Here is a 25,901-nt window from a genome sequence, read left to right on the forward strand (position 1 = left end):
GTGTCTAGTGGTAGTCAAGGCAAGATACAGAGCAAGATGATGAATGTTGTGTGTGCTCAGGAAAGAATGAGTGTCTTCACGACAAGTAGCCATTGGTCAGAGATCTCCTTGTGTTCAATGTTTCTTTTGGGTTCGCCAATGTCCGAGTTTCGAGGATGCTGAGTCGTTGAGTTGAAGTTTCGATTGTTGAGAGATTTCCTAGTTCAATTTATAGATTGATATATATATATATATATATATATATATATATATATATATATATATATAGTCCAGGACGGACAGAAGTTGATCAACTTCAGAGTCAGTAAGTACAGTTTCGCATGGGTTTTCATCCGTAGAGGATGGGGTTTTGGATTTCCATCAATGCGTTCTCAGTCATTGATGATTTCTCCGTACTTCAAATTATGAGTTGGAGTACTTCAAAGGTTTCGAGTTGTGTATGTTGAAGATCAATAGTCGTAGCAAGCTATCATGAGATTTTGTGATGGTGTATCGTGGTTCCCGAGCATGATGCCCTGAATTGCTGGATTGTAGGATTATTATAAGACTCAGGTTTGTTTTGATGGTAAGTGGGGCATCGAAAAAAATATATATTTGTTCTAGTTGTGGACATATCAGCTATTTTTCGCCAGACGGGGTTGTCCAAGGGTGTAGACTTTTATTGAGGGAAGATGCTTTGCATGCGATAATCTTCATCAGGAGTAATAATGCTTAATCTAGGTAGATGTGTGCACCTATATAATTTGGGTCGCGGAATATGAGTTCAGTGAATTCGGTATGGAGACAGCTTGATAATGACAATGTCGGATTGTTCGGTAACCTAGCAGTTGCAGGGCTGTATGAGAGAGGGAATGGATCAATCCAAGTGGGAGTAATCACTTAGGACTTACGGGAAAGACCGTGGGGTGAGCCCATCGTGAGTGAGGGGCCGTGGTAAGACTGTGGGGAGCCGTAGCATTCACTAATCAGTGGGAGAGTGTTGTAAGACTTTATGGAGTCGTAGCATTCAATAGTCAGTGAGAGAGTGTTGTAAGACTGCGGGGAGTCATAGCATTCACTAGCCAGTGAGAGAGTGTTGTATGACTGCGGGGAGAAACGACATTCACTAGTCGGCGTGTGATGCAGAGGGGTTCTTAGGCTTGGGTAGCCTTACCATTTGAGACTTTGGGAACCTGGTAGTCAGACCAGGTGCAGGACCAGGGTTTCAGCAATAGTCGGGAACCATTATATCTCGAGTTAGGGAGGGGTGGTCGCAACTCGGAAGGGTTGGAGTGTAATGCATGTGTAGATTCGTGGATCTCGGGTCATGAGGTGAGTATCAGATCGGATATGAGTGGTTTCATTTTTGCTGTTGGATCGGACTCTTATGCTTCAGTTCGACTCTATCAATGTAAAGGATAAGCAGGTTGGGATTTCAGATTTTCAGATGGATTTCATTTTGAGTAGTTACGGTTTCCATCTAACGTTTTAGACCTGGGTGGGCCGGTTCGTTTGGCTTGGGGAGGACCACAACACGCATGGAATTAGTAAGTGGTAGACGACAGAGGTCGGAGGAGAGGCGTGACTTCAGATTGGTTGTAGTATTTGTTTGGGGTAAAGCGAACTTCATGATTACTTGTGCCATATGATGGGTTGAGATAGCTATATTGGAATGAAGGTTGTGGAGTCATTTTGTCGGATGTGCAAGGGTTGCCTTTTTGAGGTTCAACTTTTGGTTCCGGAGTCGATCTTGTATTCAGATTTGGTGTTAAGCGTTGGGAGATAGTTGGGGTTAGGTTGTGAATATCAGCGGATAGTTCCGGACGGGCATGGTCATTTAATTCGGGGTTGGATCTGAATCATCCTAGGTTGGAATTGGAATGGTTCTGTCTAACGGGAGGTTAGACATAGTGTAGAGTTTCGGCTCCATGCGTATCCACATGTTATTCTTTTAGTGTTTGAGGGCAGAGTATTCAGGTTCCTTCTTTAGATGGGTTCTAGTAGCAGTATCGGCGATTGGTCCTTGGTGCAAGGTGACACCTCCGTTCCTTTTGGGTTTCGGTAAGGATCAACTCGTATGTCAGGCATAAGTGATCAGCAGTTAATTATGGTCAGCGACTTGTTCCATTAGTCGAAACAAGATAATCAGGGTTGGAAGTGTTTTATCGGGTCTGTTATTCGATAAGCGATTGACATGGTGATGTTTCTTCATGGGCGGTCTATCGTGGAGAAGGACCATGATATAATCCAGGGTTTGGAGAGACAAACATGGTTTCTACAGCGGTGAAAGGGTTCGTTTTTCATGAGGTTGAGGGTTTCCGTTTGGGTATGGTTGCCTCGGGGAGATCGTTTATGTTCCGAATAATCGGTTGCGCTTCTCGGGTTGTTTGATTTGATCTGAGTATTGACAAGGAGCAATTTCGAGGGCGAAATCAAATCCAAGTGGGGGAGAATTTTAACATCCTGTTTCGGATCGTTTTGCGATTCAAGGCTCTTGGGCCGCAATCCGAGTATGAGAAGATTTTGAGGCTTTGAAGGAGAAAGGTTTAGGCCCTTTTGGATATGGATAAGGTAGTTTGTGTGATGAAAGGGTCTGGGTTGTGCTTTAGAGCCCAAGAGTATCGATGAAGGTGTTGGCTCGATCTTTGATGAATTTTGGGTTTTTGTTCGTGGAGCTTTGAGGCTGTTATGAGTTGTTAGAAGCGTAGGGCTTCTCGCCACCTTTTCATGGATATAAGTTTCATCAGGAACAGAAATTACAACGAGGAAGTTATGATAGTTGAAGTTTTAGCAAGTTTAGTCCTTATTGAGAAATGGGTGGCAATTGAGTACGCGGGGTGTAAGCATGTGTACGCTCAGCATACTCATCTGCGTAGCAGGAATGCGAAGGCCACCTAGTACGCTGGGCGTACTAGGCTCATAGTGTAAACCCTAAATGACTTGTGTTTCCCTATTTAAGGAACATGATGGCCTCATTTCCATCCACCATTTCCAGCCTCCAACTCCCCTCAAACCCTAAATCCCGTTTCCACGGCTTGTGTGAGTATTGTGGCTTATTGAGTCTTCTTATGGAGTTTATTTGTGAAAGAGGAGCCTTGAAGGAAGGAGATTTGGTGTCGAAGCTTTTCGATCTGAGTTATACTCTTGTTGGTGAATCTTCCAGAGTGTTAGAGGCCGATGTGCAACAACAACATTTATAGGATATGTTCATCATCCAAGGTGAGTCTTCTCACTACACTTACCTGCGTGGTAATTTATATGTGACCGGAGGGTCTTATTCGAGTTATTGACCGGTGGGTCATATTCGTGTCATCGACCGGAGGGTCATATTCATGTCATTGATCGGGGGGTCGTAATCGTGTTACTGACCGGAGGGTCTTATTTCCTTATTTTCTTATACTGAGACATGTGTTATTATGCATTCTATCATTGTGGCCTATGTTGTGATATCACTCTGTGTATATATTGAGAAATGACCGGAGGGTTCATACCGAGGCGTGAGACCGGAGGGTCTTCACTGAGACACATGATCGGAGGGTCCTTATTAAGAAATAGCCACGAGAGGCTAATTATTTGTGTATGTGGTATTTAGGGAACTCACTAAGCTTCGTGCTTATCTTGTTGAGTTAAATGTGTTTCAGGTACTTCTGTAGATTCCGGGAAGGCAGAGGCACGATTGTACACATTTGTTGGGTTATGGAGATTTTAGGATTTTGGGATACTCTGATGTTGTTTTGATAATAACTTACAATTTATGTTATGACTTGAATTTATGAGTAATACTTTAAGAATTAAAAATGAAAAATTTGTCTTGAAATTTGAGGTGTTACATGATGGCATCTGTTGCATTAGTCCGAGTATGATCACATCCATAGTACCGCTGACTGATACAACTCAACAATTCTCAAACATCCTCAACCATTGAACAAAACCCATGCAAGAGTGCATCCACCACACCCTGAAGTGATAATCAATAATACATCTACCCTTACCAGTGATAGTGATTAGCTTAATGAGTTAACCGACCCTTCAGTTGATATTTAACCTAAGCGAAAAATACTCATCTTAACTCTATTTCTTTGTCCCAGAAAGGAAAATCGGCTAAGATCTATTTCATCGAAGTCCAATACCTTTACTCGATCCAATTACGACACATTATCCTAATAAAAGAAACATCAAAAAGTAGGTGTTACAACTCTCCCCCACTTAATTTAGATTTTGTTCTCGAAATTCATCTTGGTTAGAATCTTTGAAACAAATCCAACATATTCCATAAGCTCCCACTAACCATTTTCAAATTAAGGCATCTTGTAAAGAAAACTCAATAAACTACTTAGAAACCTAAAACTACCAAAAAAATAACCCAATAACTTGAAAATACTCAACCGCAAAAACTTTCTGTCTCTCCATAAGTGGCTGATGTTCATCCACTCTTCATACTTATCCCATGTCTCTAACAAGGAACACCACCAAACCGAGTATAAAAATACTCAAAATATTTTGATCAAGAATTTTATCCCAAACTCAGAAACTGCCAAAATTTTATTAGATACACACTTGACTTCCTGCCAAGTCATCACCATCCCACCGCTCTCATGAGCATGTCCATGGTCAATCCGAAAGAAAATCTTGGGCGACATACATACTCCCATGTACTCAGGGTACAACTGAACTAACAATTCATCCATGGTTCCTACAAGTAACCCTAACACTGGAAAATTGACTCACTTGAAAACCATCTCGCAACAAGTAATAAGGACCCACTAAGGAACTCAACGAGGAACTGTCGATAAAAAACGGTGACTTTTCCAACAGTTCAAAATCCTACCAAAAACCGAACCATACCCATAGGCTACTGAGCCATCAAAAGTTCCCATACTACTCAAAATACCCAATATGCCCAAGACCAAACGATTTACACCATGCATATCTCAACGATATAACTAACAACCCAACACATAAGTGAGACCCATGAGGGTCCACGATACGTTGTGACACCATCCAACCATTGGAATGAGAATCTCATGGTTCAGCACCATTCTTGCCATCACTCAATCTCATTCATGAAGATTCTCGATCAGCTCTTAGTGGGCCTATAGACATACATCCATCATCCCACCGACCTATAGGAATCCAGTCTAAAAACCATAAAAGCCATACCATACTACAATATGCAACCCTTCCACAATCTCACAACCATTCCTGTTATGATCTAACTCATCATATAGAATTTTACGAGCCATGTCGTAGATATATACACTTCCACAGCCGTCTACCAACCTAGTGAATGCTACGGCTACCTGCAGTCTTACAACACTTTAAAAACTGCCATGGGCCCATCCCATGGTCTTGCCATCCACCTACAAGAATAAATAATCTTAGATCAATAAGAGTCGAACCCCCAGCCTGCTAAACCCTATCAGGTATTCGGGTTCTGCTTTGAACCCCATAGCATTCATCAGACAAGAACATGCAGAGAGGTCCTAACACAACCCTCATCCTGAACCTAGCCTTGGATCCAAAACGCATACCTACCTCTTTTTCATGTCCCAGAATGAGATATTCCAAATCCTTGATCTCTGATTCCCTAATGACAACCAGAAACTAGCTATCCTCTTATCCTTAGATATGAAATCCAAGTTAATTCGCACTTGAAAGTATTTCTGATACCCCAAGCGGTTCTCCCTTATTTGGAATCAGCCACTCTTAACGAATTCAACAATTCCACTATACACAAAGCATGCTTAACTGTGGAGTTCTTACGGTATCCGGTGCATTAGTGTCGGTATAATCACACCCACAGTGTCATCGACTAATAATACAACTCAATAATTCTCAGACATCCTCAACCACTAAACCAAACCCATGCGATAGTGCATCCACCACAACCTGAAGTAGGTTTATAATCAATAATTACTCTACCCTTACCAATCATGGTGATTATCTCAACGAGATAACCAACCCTTTGATATTCAACCTAAGCGAAACACACTTCTCTTAACTCTATTTCGTTGTCCCAGAAGGAACAACCAACTACAATGAGATCTTGACTAGAAGCTTCTGACACAAGGACCATGCATACAACCATAAAAGCATGAATCTAACAACAACTCACCATGCACCCGCTTCTAAACAATCCTATAATCCTCTCCGCCATAAAATATCACAACAATCTCGAATACCAGAAATCAAACGAACTCACACTGTAACTTCCTCCGACCCATTGTGTTAGAACCATTAAAATCAATATGGCTGATGACCCTTCAAGTAGAACACTGACTCCTCCCCCAGACTAGGCTTGCTACCTCATTGGTTGACGTCTTCCATGTCGAAGCCTAAACTTGGTTCATCCAAAAAACCCTCTAAAGACGGCTCTTGGTATACAAAATGGTATATGAAAATTCTTTGAATACTAACCCGCAATTGTAAGAGGAGCAAGCCATGGAGTTTCTCCGGATGTGAATTCAAGATTAGCAAGCTCGTCCGTGGGAGCAACATAGGGAAGGTTGCTTTGAATGGCTCAGTTCCGCATGGATATGAGAGTGGCTTCGACTTGGGCTCTTGTTAGTTCCGGATGCCCAGAGTGTGCCCTGTTTACAAAATCTTCCCACAAAGGATTGTTAACTCCTGGTCATCCTGTACCATTTCCGGGTATCAGACCAATTGTGGCACCGGAGGTTGGAGGGACAATTCCAACCTCGGACTGCTTAGGGTCTGGAATAGAGGTTCCAGAGTGTGTGCTTGATGAAAAAAGTGGGATCAAATTCGACACGTGGGTGAGGGGTGGATTATGTGTAGACTCCCCGTGAGTGTGTGTTTGTGATTTTGAAACATCAAGGAGTACCTCGGATGAGTGGATGGAAGGGGTGTTTGGACGGCCAGAGTCAGCCAGAATGTCATGAGCATCTTCCTATGGAGAGGAAAAGCTGACTTTGGTTCTCTTTTGAGGCTTTGACTTAGTAGGAGAAGTTTTCCTCTTGGCGGACTTCTTCGTCTTCTTTGGTACGGATGATGTTGCCTTGGCCACTTCCAGAATGGGCTCAATGGGGACTTGGGTAGATTGTGTTGGGTTAAACACAGTCGAAGTCTCCAAATGTCTTTGTAAATGAATTGAATCGGAAGGGACGAGGTCCATCATATGTTGAGTTAACCTCCAGGCAGGACCAAAGAAACATTGGTCTGGAATTCTAAATGATTTAACAGTCTTGAAAGGAATGCATACCTCCGGAGTAATCGTAGTAACATGGAGACGTTCGGAAAGTTCCTTGAAGAGTTGTTAAATCGTCAGAGCCCAGAACCTAAGGCTTGAAATCTCATTCTCCTTCCTCTTGATGACAAACTTGCAGAAGTCATGCCATAGCACTTCCGGAAGGTCAACCAAATTGTTGCGTCCGGAATAGATGTTGTAGACCACATATAGCCAGTACTTGCTGAGAGTATCTATACCGCCTTGCTTTCCGGATAGTCCTTGAATGATTAGATGCATCAGCACGGTCCAGAGTCCTGAAACGGCTGATTTCTTGAAGTCCTTTGCCTTGTTGTCCTGATTATACCCAATGTGATTCAAGAACAGTTGGAATTGTTCGCTAGTTGGTTCTTGAACTTTGAAATCTTTGGGGTTTTCTTTTTCACCGATCGCTTTAAGGAATGTGGATTTGTAGATGGGTACTATTCTATCTCTAATGATATTCGTTTCCAACACACCGACTACTTCTTTGATTTTTGTGAAGGCTCTGTGAAGATGATGAGTTGGAAGAGGTGGTTCAGGAACTTTTGTGAGAGGGGTGGAGATGAGGTGGTTTGCAATGAACTCAATCATTAATCTAATAGATTAATCGTAATCCACGGGGTTTAGTGAAAACAGCTGGTTGTATCCCTAAGAAATGGTTCAACCGATGTAGACGATGATGATCCCTTGGAGGGTTTCCTCTTTGCAATCAATTTCTTGGGAGTAAAGGAATTTTGAGAGTTTTTCGGTGAAGAAGATTATGAAGCCATTGTTGCAGAGAGATGAATGCTCAAAGAACACGATGAACACAGAGAGAATTTGTAGTTGGAGGTTTTGAGCGCGTAAAGAGGAAAAAGGGGGTTTTCATAGGTATATATAGGTAAAGCAAACGGGTCGGGTTAAGGATGGTAATGATGAGGGTCCGAATTTCAACCGGGTTGCATTAAATGAATAACCGCTTTTGGGGGTGGAGTTGACATGGGAAGGGAAATGTAGGGTTGTTTTGTAGCTTGAAATAGAAAACCCAAACGACGATTAGATGGTTACTTTTGGAGATGCGTAGTCGTGGAACAAAAATTAAGGAAGATTGGATAAGGATCCTCACAAGGTAATTGTTGTAAGACGTTTCGCCTTAGAAACCTTTGGTATTCTAGATGATCGATTTTGGGCAGTGTAAGATCCTGAGGATAAAGAGTTGGGCTCAGGAACATGGTCTTTTGAAAAAGGTCCGAAATAGAATTAATCCAGAGAGAGTTTAAAGTTCCGGAGTAAAAAAGAGTTATTGATTCCGGAGTCAAAGATTGATTCCAGTTCCAGAGTCAAAAAGGTTTATGATTCCGGAGCAAAAATTCTGAAATGATATTTTTTAAAGAATTTCTGGAAGGGATTTGAAAAACATTCTGGAACAGAGTTAAAAGTTACGAAAGGGCATTTTGATGTTCCAGAGTAAAATTCTGGAGCATGGTTAAAATGTGTTTCTGAGTAAGGAGAACAATACCTTTCCGGAGTAGAATTCCGGGATGACCATATGAAGTGAATTCCAAGAAGAAAATTTTTGTCACTATGATTATGTGGACTTTGAACAAAAAATAATCAGGATGAACTATACAGCTTAAAACTCAAGTGATGGTTAGAAATAAAGACAAGTAAAACGAGCCTATGTATTCCGAGAGAAATTAGTTCCGAGATGAAAAGTTCTTTTTAATATCGGAACTAATTTTCTTTCGAATACGTCCATCAGAGAGAACAAGTCTCTTGAAAGAACTGAGGATCTGGCATCATCATACTCATCTTGTTCAGAAAACCATTGTATTTGGTTTCGTCTAATGCCTTAGTAAAGACATCAGCAATCTCATCGTCAAATGGAAAAAAAATGAGTTCAATGTTACCATTTAAAACATGATCTTTTATGAAATGGTACCTTATATCAATGTGCTTAGTCATGGAGTGCTGAATTGGATTGTGTGAAATCGCAATGGCACTTTGAGAATCACAATAGATAGGAATGCATTGAAAGCAATAACCATAATCCAAAAGTTGAGACTTCATCCATAGAACTTGAGAGGTACCGCTGGCAGCAACAATGTATTCGGCTTCTGCTGTAGAGAGTGCAATGCAATCCTGTTTCTTGGATAACCAACTAACCAAACGACCACCTAAAAATTGAAAACCACCTGATGTGCTTTTTTCTATCGAGTTGAAGACCACCATAGTTTGAATCTGAATATGCTTGAAGTAGGAAGCTCTCATTTGCTGAGTACCAGATTCCGAGACTCTTTGTACCTTTAAGGTATCGAAAAATTTGTTTCATAGCCAAAAGATGAGACATCTTTGGGTTTACTTCTAATCTGGCACACAAGCATGTGGAAAACATGATATCCGGATGACTTGATGTGAGATAGAGCAGGGATCCATACATTCCTCTATACTTCTTTTCATCAACTGCTACACTTGAAGGGGTGGCAAAGATCTTCTGTTCGAAGCCCATTGGTACTTTGGCTGAGGCATAGGTGTCCATTGAGTAGGAGTTTTGAAATGTACTTCTCTTAGTGAATGAAAATTCCTCTGTTAGTCTGTTTGACTTGGAGACCAAGAAAGAAACTTAACTCCCGATTCATGCTCATTTGGAATCGATTGATCATTAGTTTAGCAAAGTCAACAATAATTTTGAATCCGTAGATCCAAAAATGATGGCATCCACATAGATTTGAACCAGCATGAGATGCTTTCCATTCGATCTTTGGAATAGAGTGGGATCTAGAACACCTCTTTGGAAACCAAAGCGCTTGAGAAAATCAGTGAAGGTCTCGTACCATGCGTGAGGAGCTTGCTTGAGGCCATAGACTGGCTTCCGGAGTTTTAACAGTAGTTCGGAAAAGAGAGGTTAACAAACCGGGGGGCTGTTGAAGATATACTTCAGAGTCAAGTTTAATGTTAAGAAAAGTACTCTTAAAATCCATTTGGTAAACTTTGCAGCCTTTGTGAGCAGCATAAGCTAGAAAGATTCTGATGGCTTCAAGACGAGCAACAGGAACAAAGTTCTCATCGTAGTCGAGCCCTTCAATCTGTGTAAATACTTTTGCCACCAATCTAGATTTATTTCAAATACTAATTCCTGCGTTATCTAGCTTGTTGCAAAATACGCATCTCGCACCAACAATGGGATGATTCTGAGGAGGAGGCACGAGAGTCCAAACTTCATTTCTATCAAACTCTGCCAGTTCTTCTTGCATGGCTGTAATCCAGTCAGCATGCTCTAATTCTTCCTTGATGGATTTGGTTTCAACCATGGAGATAAATGCCAAAAAATGACATTCGTTTTAAATATTTTTAGCAGAACGATTTTGTGCACCAGAATTAGGGTTTACGATAACTTGGTTTGGAGGATGATCCTTGGTCCAGACATGTAACCTTGGAAGTTCTTGAGCGGCAGACAATCCAACTACTACAGTAGAATTGAGTTGCTCCCCATGAATGGTTTGAACGTGAGGGTGATGCTCCCCCCTGAACTTCTGTACCATAGAGGTTTACATCATCATCAGAAGGGAACTCAAAGAAATTTTCATTTACATCAATGTTAACAGGATTGGAGTCGTCGAAATTAGCAGTTGCATCTTAGAAACCATCCACATTTGATTCAAGAGAGGGTTGACCAATCTCCCTTTCAACCTGAGAAGGTTGAAATAGTTTGGAATCAAATGGAGAGAGGGAGGGAAGAGGACTGGAAACAGGTTGAGAAACAGGGGCTTCCGAAGTTGAAATTTGCCTTGGTCGAGATTCCGAATCAATGGTGGTTTCGGAAGGTCCAAAGAGAGTTTCAAAGTCGACTTCAAGGATGGTTGACTGGTTCGGACATCCTAGAACTGAAGCATCGGACTCCATAATGTGATTTCTAACATGAGTTGGGCCAGAATTACGAACGAATTTATCATCGAATGTAACATGAAAGCTTTCTTCCAACACACGAGTTCTTCGATTAAGAACTCTGTAAGCCTTTGATTTTCAAGAGTACCAAAGGAAAATGGCTTCATCAGCTTTAGGTTGGAACTTGGTAAGCTACTCACGGTTGTTCTTTATGAAGCATCTGCATCCAAAAACATGAAGAAACAAGATTGTTCGCTTTTCACCATTCATTGCTTCGTACGATGTCATATTCAGGCATCAATTGATGATACTTCGATTTTGAGTGAAGCACGTAGTTGATACGGCTTCAGCCCATAGATAGAGTGGTAAATTTGCGAAGTTAAGCATGGAACGAGCAACTTCAACAAGAGTTCTTTTACGTCTTTCAACTACACCATTCTGTTGTGGAGTGTACGGTGCTGAGAAGTTGTGGTCAATTCCTTTCTCGGTGAGGAATTTCTCAATGGTTCCATTGGTGAACTCCGAACCATTATCACTTCGGATACGCATCATGGGATGTTTGATGAGGACTTCAATTCCTTTGATGAAGTTGATGAGTTCAGAGGTTGTTTCGGACTTTAATCTGAGGAAGAAAACTCAAGTGAACCTTGTAATGTCGTCAACAATCACAAGAATGTATTTCTTGTGATGAAGACGTTCTACAATGGATGGTCCACAGAGACCAATGTGCAAGAGTTCCAATGGGTCCAAGATTGAGTTTTCGAAGATAACAGGATGAACCTTCTTCGATTGCTTTCCATACTCACAAGCAGCACATAAATGATCATTTTCAAATTTGAGAAGAGGTAAACCTCTCACCATTTCAATGGAAACGAGATCATTCATGTATCGAAAGTTCAATGAAAGAGCCTTCGGTGCCATAACCAACTGGCATCAGGAATGGTTTTGGAGAGAAGGCAGAGTTGTGGTTTGCCAATAATTATGCTGATGTCGAGTGGGTTCATGTTCTTGTGCTTTTTGCAAAATACCACACGTCGATTTGAATCAGTGAGCTGAGCAACACTTATCAAATTATGTTTCAGATCAGCTACATAAGCCACATTTGAGATAGAGAAATTTCCATTGGTGAGAATTCCATAACCACGAATTTGAGAGTTGGAGTTGTTTCCATATGTCACGTAACCAGCATTCGGAGAAAGCTCGAGATACCACAGAAAGTTTTTCTGCCCCTTCATGTGCATGGAGCAAGCACTATCAATATACCATATTGTTTCTTGCTCCAAAGCACAAAGTGCCTACATAATTAGTGAGTGATGGAATTTTTAGGCTCCGAGTTAGATCTAGGGACATAGGCATGGGCTTTTGACTTAGATAGTGAATTAGGAACAACTTTGTGTTTCTTGGGAGTACTCTTTGAGTTCTTCGGAAACAGACAGAAGGTTAATGTCTTTTCATCTATCCAGTAGTCATATTCAATGACTTGGGGTTTGCAAACAGTTTTCTTCAGACCATTGACTTCCGGAGCGTTGGAAGCAGATGTAACCTCCGGAACAGTTGTTTCATTAATGTGAGATTTGTCTTTCCATACAAGATTCTTTTATGAAGATTTTGAAAAAAAATATTCTCAACAATTTTTGATTTGCTTGATTACACATTTGTTTTCGAAAGATTGGGTTTAAAAACTATGCCATCAGATTTAGCAATGAAAACTGATGAAACAGTCTGAGGAGAGGTGTTTTGGACAGTCATGGTATTCACACAAGATTTAGGGTGAGTGGTACTGACTAATTTCTTGGGTTCTACAGGGCTAAGAGAATAAGAAGGTCTCTTGAGGATCTTAGTGGGTGTGAAGGAGTTTTGACCATGGGTTGATGAACGAGGATTCCGAGATACACTCTTTTTGGAGTTCTAAAGGAACCTGGAATTTTGTCTAGTCTTAACTTCCTTTTTATGAGCATTTCGAGCCTCCACTTTGGAATGTACTATAACCTTCCTATTTAACATTGGTTTTCTCTTGGAGTGAGATGAGGATTTTGAAGTTTGCCCTGCATACGGATTACTAAACTTGGGATCAATGGGAACCAAACTTGTTTTTGAAGTTACTAAAGAGTCCGATTCACAAGAATCAGAGGAGACACAGCTTGAAATTTCAACTTTATCATCAAAGGATGCCTATATAAATTCAAAGGCAACAGTTTCAGTTGTCACCAGAATGATTTCTTCAACAATACAGTTGTTAGGAGGATTACTCTAAGGGACATAATCTATGCAATTTGAAACACTATGATGAAATTCCATAGTCCGATTCAGGTCCAAGTTTATTAGAGTCAAAAGAGGCGTGGAATCGGGACATTTGACAACAATTGGTTGAAACTCAGGAATTAAGGACGCAAAGTGGTATGCGATCTCATGAATAGGTGACAAGGGAGAAACAGGAGTGTCCGAATGTTTGATGTTCGGAACCTCTCCCATGAATATCAAATTTTGCAATTCTTTCAAGGGACGAGCAATTGGTTTCGGATACTCGCTTCCGAAACTAGGCGCTTTAGACCATGGATTACGAAAATTATGAGTCATGCGAAGATTCGATTCAAGTATGTCAATTCAATTATGCAAAGCATCTATCTTAGCATTGAGATGTTTGATATCAGTAATTAAGATATTTCTTTCAGAATAGGTAATTTCACATTCGTCTTTCAAAATGACACATTCATCTTTAGACATTACAAGCTCATGCTCTAAAGACTCGATTTTCAATTTTTTATCCTCAAAACGTAACCTAAGACGATTTAGTTCACACTCCTTCTTCTCATTGGCTTCTATGGCAGACTCATAGACTTTATAAATGGTGCTCATATCTATTTGGATCTAGGTCAGATAAGGTTCACAAAGAGATAGATCAAAGTTATTAGCAGTAATCAAAGATTTTACCTGTTGAACGATGCTACGGTCGGGTGGATTATTGGTGGCCATATAGCAGTAGTGTGGTTCACCAACATCATCTTCATCTTCAGAACCGGAGGACCAATAGCCTTCATCACATTCAACAGTTTATCTTGCCATGAAACACATGTTTCTTCCAGTTACCACGTCATCATCATCTCCGGATGACCAATATCCTTCAACATCCCTTGATACAATTGTTACGAAAGCTTTTTCACTTTCCGCCATTTCTTGAGCTCTTCGGGCCTAGTATGCAGAGTCCATGATCTATGGTTTTTGTGGAGCTTCAGCCAAGAAATCTTTTGCAAAGTGGTTTGCATGTCCACACTTGTGACACGCAATTTTTGGTTTATCGGATTTTGGATTATGTTGTGGTTCCGAGGTAAGGTTTGGTTTTGAGATGTTCGGTTTGTATGAGGGAGGATTTTCCGGAGTTGGTTGTGGTTTCAGAGCATAGTATGTTTAAGGATTGTTTTGGTGAGGAGGATGGAACCGATTTTGGTATGGTTTGTAAGAGGTATTGAAAGGATGTTTGTATTTCATGGAGAGGAGAGCAAACTCCTATTGGAAACGTAGTTTAGAGTCCATGGCTTCGGAATCATCAACTGGATAGTTTGGTATGGGTAAGACAGGTAAGGAGGATTGAACTTATGGAATAACTGGTTTGAAAAGGTCCGAGTGGATGTGTTTGGAAGGGTTGGTTCAAAGGAACTAACAAGAGCAAGAGGGCTTCTGGAGAGTTCCCTTATGGTTTGAGCAACATTAGACTCGTGTCCTTGAAGTTCATCGAAGAGTTGATAGAATTATAGCTTTTTCAAAGAACCATTACTTTGGAGACAAGATTTCACATTTCCCCATCCTTTACCGAGACTATTTATGAATTTGAGATTATACTCCAAGGGAGTTCGGACAATCCCATGAGCAGTCATGTTGTTGACCACGATTCGGTAACGGTTAGAGGCTAAGGCTACTGATTCACCAGGAGTGGTAGTGAAGGTGTCAAAATCATTGACAACTGAGGTGAGACGCTTGTCTTTCATATTTTCCGAACCTTCAATCCGATCTTGAAGAGTGTCCCAAATATCTTTTGTTGATTTGCACAATTTAATGTGCTCAAAGAGTGAAGGAGGAACTCCAAACACCATTTCTGAGAAAGCAACTTGATTAGCATGCAACTTCTCAATATCATATGCAGTTAGAGGAGCTGGACAAGTTTCATCTTCATGCATAAACTGAGTAGCAGCATCCCTCACAACCGTTCTTACAGGAACATGAGGACCTTCTTTGATGGATCTCCAATCGCTTCACCTTTCTCTTTAGCTAGTAAAAATCTTTCCATTCTAACTTTCCAGTGATCATATTCTTCCACACCTAGCAATTGGGCACATGTAGGGCCACCCACGCTATTTGCGATTTGCATTGAAATCATTTGTTGAGGATTAGAAGCAGCCATTGAAGTTAAGATATCTTCAAGAAAAAGTGGTATATAGAAGAACTTTTATCCTTAGCACAGAAATGGTTGATGTACCAAGGTAATTTCAAACCAACTATAATATGATCTTATGGATTCAAAGGACAACCACTCAAGCTCTGATACCAATTGTGAGAACAAGATAGATCTGATGTGCAGGGACAAGGTTTGAGAATTCAAACCTTGAGTGAATGCTTAAGATCAATGTATGCTTGCTAATAAATGTTTTAGTCAAGTCTGGATAGACTAGTCAAGTCTGAGTTAATGCATTCAACAAATAATCAAGCCATAAATGAAGAATGAGAATAAAGATCAAAGTAAAGTTAATAAATAAGGAACAAGAAGAATGTTTGAAAGGGAATTGAAGTAACTTAGTAAAATGCCAAAATTAGTGAAAGATCTGTCATCTAACTTTACATTGAAAGCTCTTATAAATATGAGTGTGTGAAACATGGTACAAGCTAGTAAACATACATAGGACCGGATAAAAGGAATGATTCTTACATTCTGATTCTCCAAGTTGACAAACATACTAAGTCCTGTGAAATGTCTAATCATGCAAAGAGATAAACATAATTAATACACAACAAGACAAAAGTAGTGACTCCAGATCAGCACACATTCCAGACATAGTCTTCATTCCGGAATGCCTTCACTTCTGAACTTCTCATCTTCTATTCTCCAGGTCCGAACAGATTCCGGACTACTCTTCACTTCGGAACACTGGTTGACTTCGGAATTGGTGATGGACTTATGATTGCTAGAGGTTCACTTTTAGGTTCCAACATATATATATATATATATATATATATATATATATATATATATATATATATAGGGTTAAGTTCAAATGAGAACACTATTTAATGTGAGAACGTGAGAACACTACTTTATGTTACTATTCTACTATGAATTTTGTATATACAACGATATGGCATTATTCATCAACAAATATATGAACAATCACACATTAATATTCACATTACAATTTTGTACGTACAACTTTATGACATTATTCATCACCGAATATATGAACAATCACATATTTAACATTCACGTTAGAATTTACTAAATTACTATATATATATATATATATATATATATATATATATATATATATATATATATATATATATCTATATATATATATATATATATATATATATATATATATATAGATATATTATAGTAGAATAGCAATATAAAATTGAATATATTCATATTTTAATTACTACAATGCTATACATATTAAATTCACAGTAGAATAGTAACATAAAGTAGTGTTCTCACGTTCTCACATTAAATAGTGTTCTCATTTGAACTTAACCCTATATATATATATATATATATATATATATATATATATATATATATATATATATATATATATATGTATGTATGTATGTATATGCAATACAATACCCTAATCAAGGGGGCTTTTACCACATCTAACATGGTATCAAGTTAGGGTTCCAAAACCCTCTAATGCTTAAGTACAACTACAACTACTGATGTTCAAAGATTTTCTTTTTCCCACGTCGTACACTTCAATCGACCTCTCCTCTTTGGACGATTTCTTTTGGTGACTACATCACTTTGATTACAGCCACTGATTTTATGTTGTCTGATCCATTCTGTTTGCATGTGTTCACTACCCTCATTGCATATCTCATTTATCGTGGTCATTCTCCTCGTCGACACTCATGCTACCTGCTGCCTCTGCATCTCGTTTGTTCATCAAATCTATTTCAACTTCATCCGTTACCACCATTCCATCTAAACTCACACTAGTTTGTTCTGTCACAAATTTTTATAACCAATTCAACTTTAAGTTAAATGTTGATGGTTCTCGATACAAACTGTGGCGTCAAACTTTTTCCAATATGTGTCGATGTACGATGAGCTATGAACATATCTCACGAAAATCCATACCCACCAGTGATGATGATGAGGAATGGTACTCCGTTGCTACCCGCATAAAATCTTGGTTTTATAGCACCTGTGATCCTAGTCTTCTTCAAATCATCTATAGTGATGATTTCACTGCTAAGAACCTTTGGGAAAATCTTGAAGAATTTTTTTTGCAACAATAAAATGTCTAGAATGCTACAGCTTCAAGATCAGTTTCACAATAGAAGAAAGGCTCCAATTCGATCTCAAAATTCTGTCACACACTCAAAAACCTTGCTGATGATCTCAAAGATGTGGACTCCCCGATCACAGAAATTGAATTGGCAATGCAAATTCTCTGCCAATTGCCACATTTGTATCATAGTATTATTGATGAATTTACCAACACCAAACCCTTCCCGACATTCTTGGAAGTCAAAAACATGCTTCTCTTGCATGAGTCTCGTGAAGCTACCTCAGATTCCATTCTTGACCCTACGCCACTAGTAAATTAAAAAATAGGCGGTCCAAAAATCGCAATGCATCCAAGAACACCAAAAAAAACTCCTGCTCATGGGCAAGTCGACTCAAAAAACACATTCGTAGGGATTTTGGGTAATGCTCCAGCTCTGTCAAGTGCTTTCGGTTTTCTGATTGCACTTGTTGCCTTTGTGCCTTCTCAACAACCTATGTATGTTGCTCCTTCGCAGTACCTACCTGTGCATTCTTACCTTCCTTCACTCCAACAGATCTCGCCTCAACAGTCACCGCATCAGCACCCTCAGGCATCCTTCAGTCCACAACTTCTTCCTCAGCAGTCGGTGCCCTTGCAGATGACCTCGTATCAGTTCCATGTAGGGAAGAGATTTGGAACCGAACCGGTTTGGAACCGAAACCCACATTACGATATCATAAGAACCGGGAACCAGACTACTGGTTCCGGTTCCAGTCCCGGTTTTTTGGTTATTTTTCCAAACATGAACTGGTTATAAATAAGGTGAAACTAATGATGATGCAATTCGTAATACATACATGTAGTTTAGTTGCCTTCTAAAAAATAGAAGACAATTAAACTTTCATATTAAAAAAAAATAAAAAAAACATTTCATTGATATGTCGTCTTTTCGGACTTGCATCATATTCAATATTTTACCAAACTATGACTTTTTACATTCTAAAATGAAGTACAAACATTAAATTACATGTTGGAAAAAAATCAAGTAATTCCGACTTCATATGAATGAGTTATAGTATTTTAAAAACCGTGATAAAAAAACATGTTGAAACAAAAAAGGGTAGCATTTATATGATGTCCTCCAGGGCTTCTATATGATTCAGTATTTAATCAACATATGAAATTTTTTTCCAGTCTAAAATGAAGTAAAAACACTAAATTACATGATGGAAAAAAAATCAAATAATTCTGACTTCATATGAGTGAGTTACAATATTTTAAAATCGGGACAGAATAAAAAAAACGTGTTGAAACAGAAAAAATGCAGCATTGATATGTTGTCTTCCGAGGTTTGTATATGATTCAATATTTAACCAAGATATGATTTGTTACATTTTAAAATGAAGTACAGAAACTAAATTACATGTTGGAGCAAAATTCACGTAATTCCGACTTCATATTATTGGGTTACGGTATTTTAAAAACTGGGACAAAATAAAAAAAAATATGTTGAAACATAAAAATAAAAAAATAAATAATGAAAAACACAGCATTGATATATTGTCTTCCAGGATTTTTATATAATTAAATATTTAACCAAAATATGTTTTTTATAGACTAAAATGAATTAAAAAAAATTAAATTACATTCTAGAAAAAAAAAGTAATTCTAACTTCATCTAAGTGAGTTACAAAATTTTAAAAATCGGTTCCAGTTTTTTGCAGAACCGAACCGGTTTTAAAACCGGGGCGGGTTTTGCTATAAGTAGAGAACTGCTAACTGAATCGTTTTATTAAATCCAGTTCCGGTTCGTTTCCGGTCTAGTTCCGAGCCGGTTTCGGTTCCAGTAGTTATAATGCTCATCCTTATATCCATGCTAGTCAACAACATCCCTCGCAGCAACTTCAGGGTTCGGCCTACCCTTCGGTCTTCACTCAGCAGGATCCATCTTTGGTCTCATCCTTCGGTGGGCATGATAAATCCACGAATCAACCATTCACGGATTTGGGATATGTTTTTCAAGCTATGTCGATTCAGCCGCCTCCTGAAAACAATTATTACATGGATTCTGGAGCCAGCTCACATATTTCCTTCAACTCAGGTAACATGTTTTCTCTAGCTCCATGTACTTCTAAATCTATAATGGTTGGTAATGGTGTTGTACTTACAGTTTCTCATATTGGTCACACTTATTTATCGCACTCATACAACCGTCTTACTTTGAATAATGTACTTGTGTCAAATAGAACGGTCAAAAATCTTTTATTGATTCATAAATTCCTGTTAACAATTATGTTTATATTACATTTAACCATTTCGTTTTACTATGAAGGACTATAAAATTGGGGCATTCATTTAGCGATGTGATAGTGTAACACCCAAAGTCAGAAAGGCCAAGAAAGGAAAGGAAACCCTAAGTTTAAGGGACGACTCGGCGAGTCCAAGGAGGAACTCGGCGAGTCCGAGCGGGATCCGAATCGAGGAGTAAGTGACCGACTCGGCGAGTCAGCCAAGGAGACTCGGCGAGTCTGGTCAGTACGAGGAAAACCCTAAATTCGGGGCTTGGAGCCTATTTAAGCACCTCATTCTCTTCCCTAGGGTTCCTTTGATGCCTCATTAACCCAGAATGCCAAACCCTAGCCACCATATCCATTGATTGAGCCAATTGTTGCCTTGAAGAGTGCATTAAAGCTTGGAGAAGGAAGAAGGATCTTGAAGGTGCAAGGAGGGGGCTATAGATCTGGGATTGGGAAGATACTTCTGAGCATTTGAAGGTATTAAGTCATTTCCCTTCCTTTAGATCTATTTTGGTTGTGAGTTTTGGGGCTTTTAGCCATGAGTAGTGATCCATTTGGGTTAGAAGTCGGATCTGGAGTTGCTACTTCAGATCTAAGCGTATTATGGTCTTGAGAAGCATAAAGTATCTGCCCTTGAGTTGATTATGGAGCCTCTTTGCCTTAAAACCTAGTTTATGGTGTATTTTTCCTAGATCTCCTTCACTACACATAAAGTTTGCAACTTTACGTGAGGAGTAGGCTTGGGAAGGGTAGATCTACAGTTTGGAGGCCATGCATGACTCAAAAGTCCTCTGCATATATGTAGATCTGAATGGAACCAGTGAGTCCTTTGAGTGGACTCGGAGAGTAGCATGAAGACGACGAGGAACACGACGACTGGGATGAACAACTCGTCGAGTCGGATGAAGTTGGGCAGGAACTCGGCGAGTTTGAAGAACAACTCAGCGAGTTGGTTGAAGATTGCCTTGGACTCGGCGAGTCTGTTCTTGGACTCGGTGAGTCAGGTCGCGAAACCCCAAACCCTTTGAGTTGAGACTCGAATCAGTGATTCGAGTGGAGACTCAGTGAGTTGGACAGGTCAGGACTCGGAAATCGGTAGACTTGGCGAGTCATGGACTGACTCGGCGAGTCGAGTCGCGATTGGAAGGACTCTGGGCTTATGAACTCGGCGTGTCAATAGGTAGACTCGACGAATAGGGTTGACCTGGAAAGTTGACCATGACTAGGACTTTGACTTTGACCAGAGTTGACTTGGTTGACTGTCGGGGGTCAGTTAGACTAAGTGTTGCATTGATATTGGTAGCTCGGGTAGCTAGTGGAGCAGGAGTTCAGAGAGTTGCCGGGCAGCAGCTAGTGGGATCATCATCGATTTCAGCCAGTGCAGGTGAGTTTCCCTTTGTGTGAATGGGTCTACGGCCACAATGTCGGCCCATGTAGTTATGAGTAGAAGACCCGGGGGTTAGCCCTAGGAGAAGTATGCTAGTATGATATTCAGGACGAGGTCCAATGATAGCGGGCGGGTGCCCAAGGAATGGTTTATGTGATTTTTTATACTTGTTGTCTGTGTGATACTTGTATGTACCTGGTAGGGAGGTGAGGGTGGGCGAGGTCCCGTACCTCACCAAGAACAGAATGTGGATTGTGTTCCACATCTCATTAGTAGCAGATCAGGGGCGAGGCCCAAGTTAGGGAAAGAGTGAGTGTGGGCTAGGCCCGTATATCACTATCAGTAGGATCATGGACGGGGTTTCATGACTCATCAGTAGCAGGATAAGGGCGAGGCCCAGGATAGGCGAGGCCTTCGGATAGGATCTGTTAGTATGTGTTTAGCTTATGTGTCGTGATATGTGTGTGTGCTATTATATGTTAACGGGCAAGGCCCTCTGACAGGTGAGGCCTAAGTGAAACAGATCTGTATTCGAGCAGGGCTCAAAGCCAGGCGGGGCCTGGAGCGGCGGGGCCGTTGAAGCGGGCGAGGCCCGAGGTAGGGGCGAGGCCTACGTTAGCGGGCGTGGCCCAGTATGTGCAGTATATGGTTATGCATGGTATGTGGTAGGGTGGGGAACTCACTAAGCTTAATGCTTATGGTTTTCAGTTTTGGTTTCAGGTACTTCCGGTAGCGGAGGGAAGAGCTCGGGGTGATCGCATGGCACACACCATAGATTTGACAGCCTAGGAATGTTTTACTCTGATAATGAACATGTGTTTTGGAAATTAAAACTCTGATTATGTTTTGGATTGATGATTTTACTTTAAGTAATGTTTATTAAAAAGAAATTTTTAGTCTTGAATTTTGGGACGTTACAAGTTGGTATCAGAGCCTTGGTTTGAGGGATTCGGACATGCTCTTGGGTGTGTCTGAACTCAAACTGAGGAATTGGTATAGATGTTTTTAAAATGAAAAGACAGTGTTGTAAAAAGAGAGTTTTGAGAAAGAAAATAGTTTTAGAAAGGAAAAAAGAATTCAGAATGAAAAGATCTTTAAAAAGGGAAAAATGGTGTGGTGCATGCAATCAGCCGAGCTCAAGTAAGTACCCCAAAATACCCATACAAGTTTATGATGTGATTATCAGTTAGTAGAACAGCATGCTAGATTAGGTCTAAGGATCTAGGGAGGATGCCTTATGTGCCTGTTATATATGATTTGAGTTGCATGATAGTGTTGATTAGGAAGTAGTGGGATAGCCTGTTTAGGTTATGCCTGTGTTTATGAGTTTGTGTTGCATGCTAGTGCAGATTCTTGCTATGAGATCATGATTGCTTGTGTATGTTATGGTTAGATTTTCCCTTGTCTGAATGTTGTTTTCTTTTTGCATTGTGAGATTCCGAGTGATGGGAGTTAGCCATTAGGTGGATACGTCATGCCACATGTGATCAGGGTTGGATAATCTCAGAGTGCTGGATTTGGCCCTATTTCGCAGCTCTTGTTTGAGTCCAACCGTTGTAGGGACGAGGCTTTTACTCGAAGGATTATCTGAGCCTCGTCACATGTGATGGTATTCAGGTGATGGCTAATTGGCATTACAAGGAGGCCTTCAGCAGCTGAGGACTGGTTTGAGTTGAGTCAGAGGTTTCCCTAGGGTAAGCCTAGGATGAGATAGTGTTGGGAGCAGTAGTAGTGGATAAGGGACCTGGTGGAATCGAAGCAATTCCTGAGGAAAGTACGGATAGATGTGGAAGGTAGTATGGGCCCGTACTACTGAAAGCAGAGGATCCGTACTCGATTCGGGAAAGGCCGAGACAAGACCGGGAACCTAGTAGGGTGTGTGTTTGGTCTCGCCGCAGTGATGAGTATTCTGATAGTGGATGTATTATATTTTCAGCATGGTGACATTGTGTGAGAGACCAGCGGGCGGATCAAGCACCAGAGAGGGATCAGGCTCGGGTTCAGGAGCCGAGCAACTCGAAGAGCGAATGAGGGAGTTGATATCAGCCGAGGTTACACGCAGTATTCTAGACCAGACTCCTGTGATCTTTGGCACGGTCAAGGAGGGTATATTGGAGATCTTGGATGAGAGGCTGGGAGCCTTCCGTACCAAGATGATGGCTTTGATGGGAGCGCGTACCTTGACATTTCGAGAGTTCAGGGCTTGCGGGGCACCAGATTATCATGGGGCTAGGGACCCCATCGCTAGCAGTAGATGGTTGGCTGATGTTGCTAACGCATTCCATACGAGCCGGTGTCCTGAGGGGGAAAAGGTCAGACTCGCTTCCTGTCTTCTGAAGGACAGAGCGAGGGATTGGTGGGAGGATATTGGTCATGCTTTGGGGGATGATGCTGCGTTGGACGCAATGAATTGGAGCGATTTCTCGGCCAGGTTCAGGCCGGAGTTTTCGCCGATTATTGAGGTGCAGCAGTTGGCACGGGAGTTTCAGTATTTGACGCAGACCACTGAGACTGTGGCGGAGATCACCGCCAAGTTCAGGGAGAGGGCTCTTCTTGTACCGCAGTATGTCGCGGATGTGGAGATGAAGAAGGCCCGATACCATGAGATGTTGAGGGATGACATCAAGGAGTTCGTGAACAGATCCAGCTGTAAGATGCTGGTATGATCTCTCGGGCTAGAGAGAGGGAAATTGATTTAGAGCAGATCCGGAAGAGGAAGTCGGATGAGGTTTAGGTAGCTGTAGGTTCGGGCAAAAGGCCCAAGGGATCGGATTCGAGATCGAGGGATTATCAGGACCGCAACCGGTGCGGGAAGTGTGGCAGGGCGCAGGGGGCGCGTCTAGGAGTGGTAGCGGTGGTGAGTCTGGCTGCTTCAAGTGCGGTCGGACTGGTCATTTCAGCAGAGATTGTACTGTTACCACCACACAGGGATCAGACTTGTTATGTTTTCACTGCAATCAGTGGGGCCACAAGAAGGCCCAGTGCCCCAGTTTGTTTTCAACAGGACGGGTGATGGCACCTGCCCCTGCAACTCTGAGGATCACAGACGGCCGTCAGGGCCGTGCAGAGGCACCTGCGGTAGGAGGCAGGGCTTTTCAGTTGACTACCTTGGAGACGCGATCAGCATCGGACGTTGCAGGTATGCGATTTCCGTTTTCAATTCTTTTATTTGTGCATGATTATGTTGTTATGGTTCTGCCTTATCATCAGTATGAGTATTTTATTTTGCGCGACTTAATTGTGATTATGTATATGCCATCTGCATACCTTGGATATTCGAATGATAGTTAGGGGTGTGCCATATTGGAGAAGGTTACATAGGATGCAGTAACTGTAGCATGCTTGGGAGGGACTTGGTATGTCTCGCTAGAGTGGAATTGTATAGGGTTAGAGATGGATTGGTTAGATCCCTAGCTATGGCAAGCTTGGGTTCCTCAATAGGTTGATATTGGAATGGTGGCAAGGATTGGGAGTTTTATCCGAGCTTTGAACAGCAAGGGTTAAGCAGGATCGAAGTGGGGGAGAATCCTCCGAGTGTGCTAGGGGTAAGAGCATGCAGGTCCAGGTTGTGTGCACGGTCTCTGAGAGGGAAAGGAGGTAGTACATCGTTTGATGGATTGAGGATTTCAGGGTTGGGAGTTTGAGAAACTCCCCATCAGCTAGTGCGTGTGATGTTGATGGTTAGTGCATGGTCAGGAATTCAGATTGGTGGATCGCCTGTAGGACTCGAGGGAGTCGAAATGAGGATCTTGGGAGCTAATGGCACATGGGTGCCTTCGTATTAGCAGTCGGTGGTGGAAAGTGTTGTAAGACTACGGGGCAGCTGTAGCATTCACTAGCAGTCGGTGGTAGAATGTGTTGTAAGACTACAAGGCAGCCGTAGCATTCACTAGCAGTCAGCGATGGATGGTGGTGTGAGAGTTCGGGTAAGCCGTAGCATTCCTTAGTAGCCTCGTTAGCGGAGTTGGGGCGAGGCCCTTATCTCCTAGTGATCAGTCAGGGATCAGGAATGGGTAGTGGATGAGAATGATAGGGAGTTGCCTGTATAGCCCTAGAGAGGTAAGACCTTGGGAGAGGCCGCTCCAGGATATAGTTGGGTAAGACCCGTGGGCGAGGCCCGTATGAGATTAGCAGTGTAGGTGAGACCTTAGAGCAGGGTCATTCAGTAGTATGGTTGGGTGAGACCCGTGGGCGAGGCCCGAGCGAGAGTGGTTAGACTAGTGGGACTAGAAGGATAGAGGCGGGTAGGACCCGTGGGCGAGGCCCGTGAATTTTAGCAGCGCAGGTGGGACCTGGTAGGGACCTTAGTGTCAAGTTAGGGGATCGGGGATCCCAGGTTTGTAGTGCTTGAATGGCAAAATAGATTGAGCAGTTATAGGTGGTCGAAGTTTCGTCGGAAGTCGCTGGGAGCGACTAGTAGTGGTATTGGGACTAGCTACCGGTGGGAGCCGGTAATCCAGACATTGATAAGTTGGTAGAGACCAGGGTGGTATCAGTTCATCCGGAAGGCAGATAAGGAATAGCATAATTTTCAGTCAGTAGTAGTGCGGGTAAGCAGTGTATGGTGGAATTCAGTTACTTGAATCGAGGGGTGCTCGGCACCAAGTTTTGACAGAGAGGAGTGCCAGTGGTTACTGGCGGTGATGACCCGTACTGGAAATAGCGGG

This window comes from Lactuca serriola, chromosome 5, assembly GCF_051521515.1.
Source record: "Lactuca serriola cultivar US96UC23 chromosome 5, Lser_US96UC23_V15, whole genome shotgun sequence".
NCBI classification, from domain to species: Eukaryota; Viridiplantae; Streptophyta; class Magnoliopsida; order Asterales; family Asteraceae; genus Lactuca; species Lactuca serriola.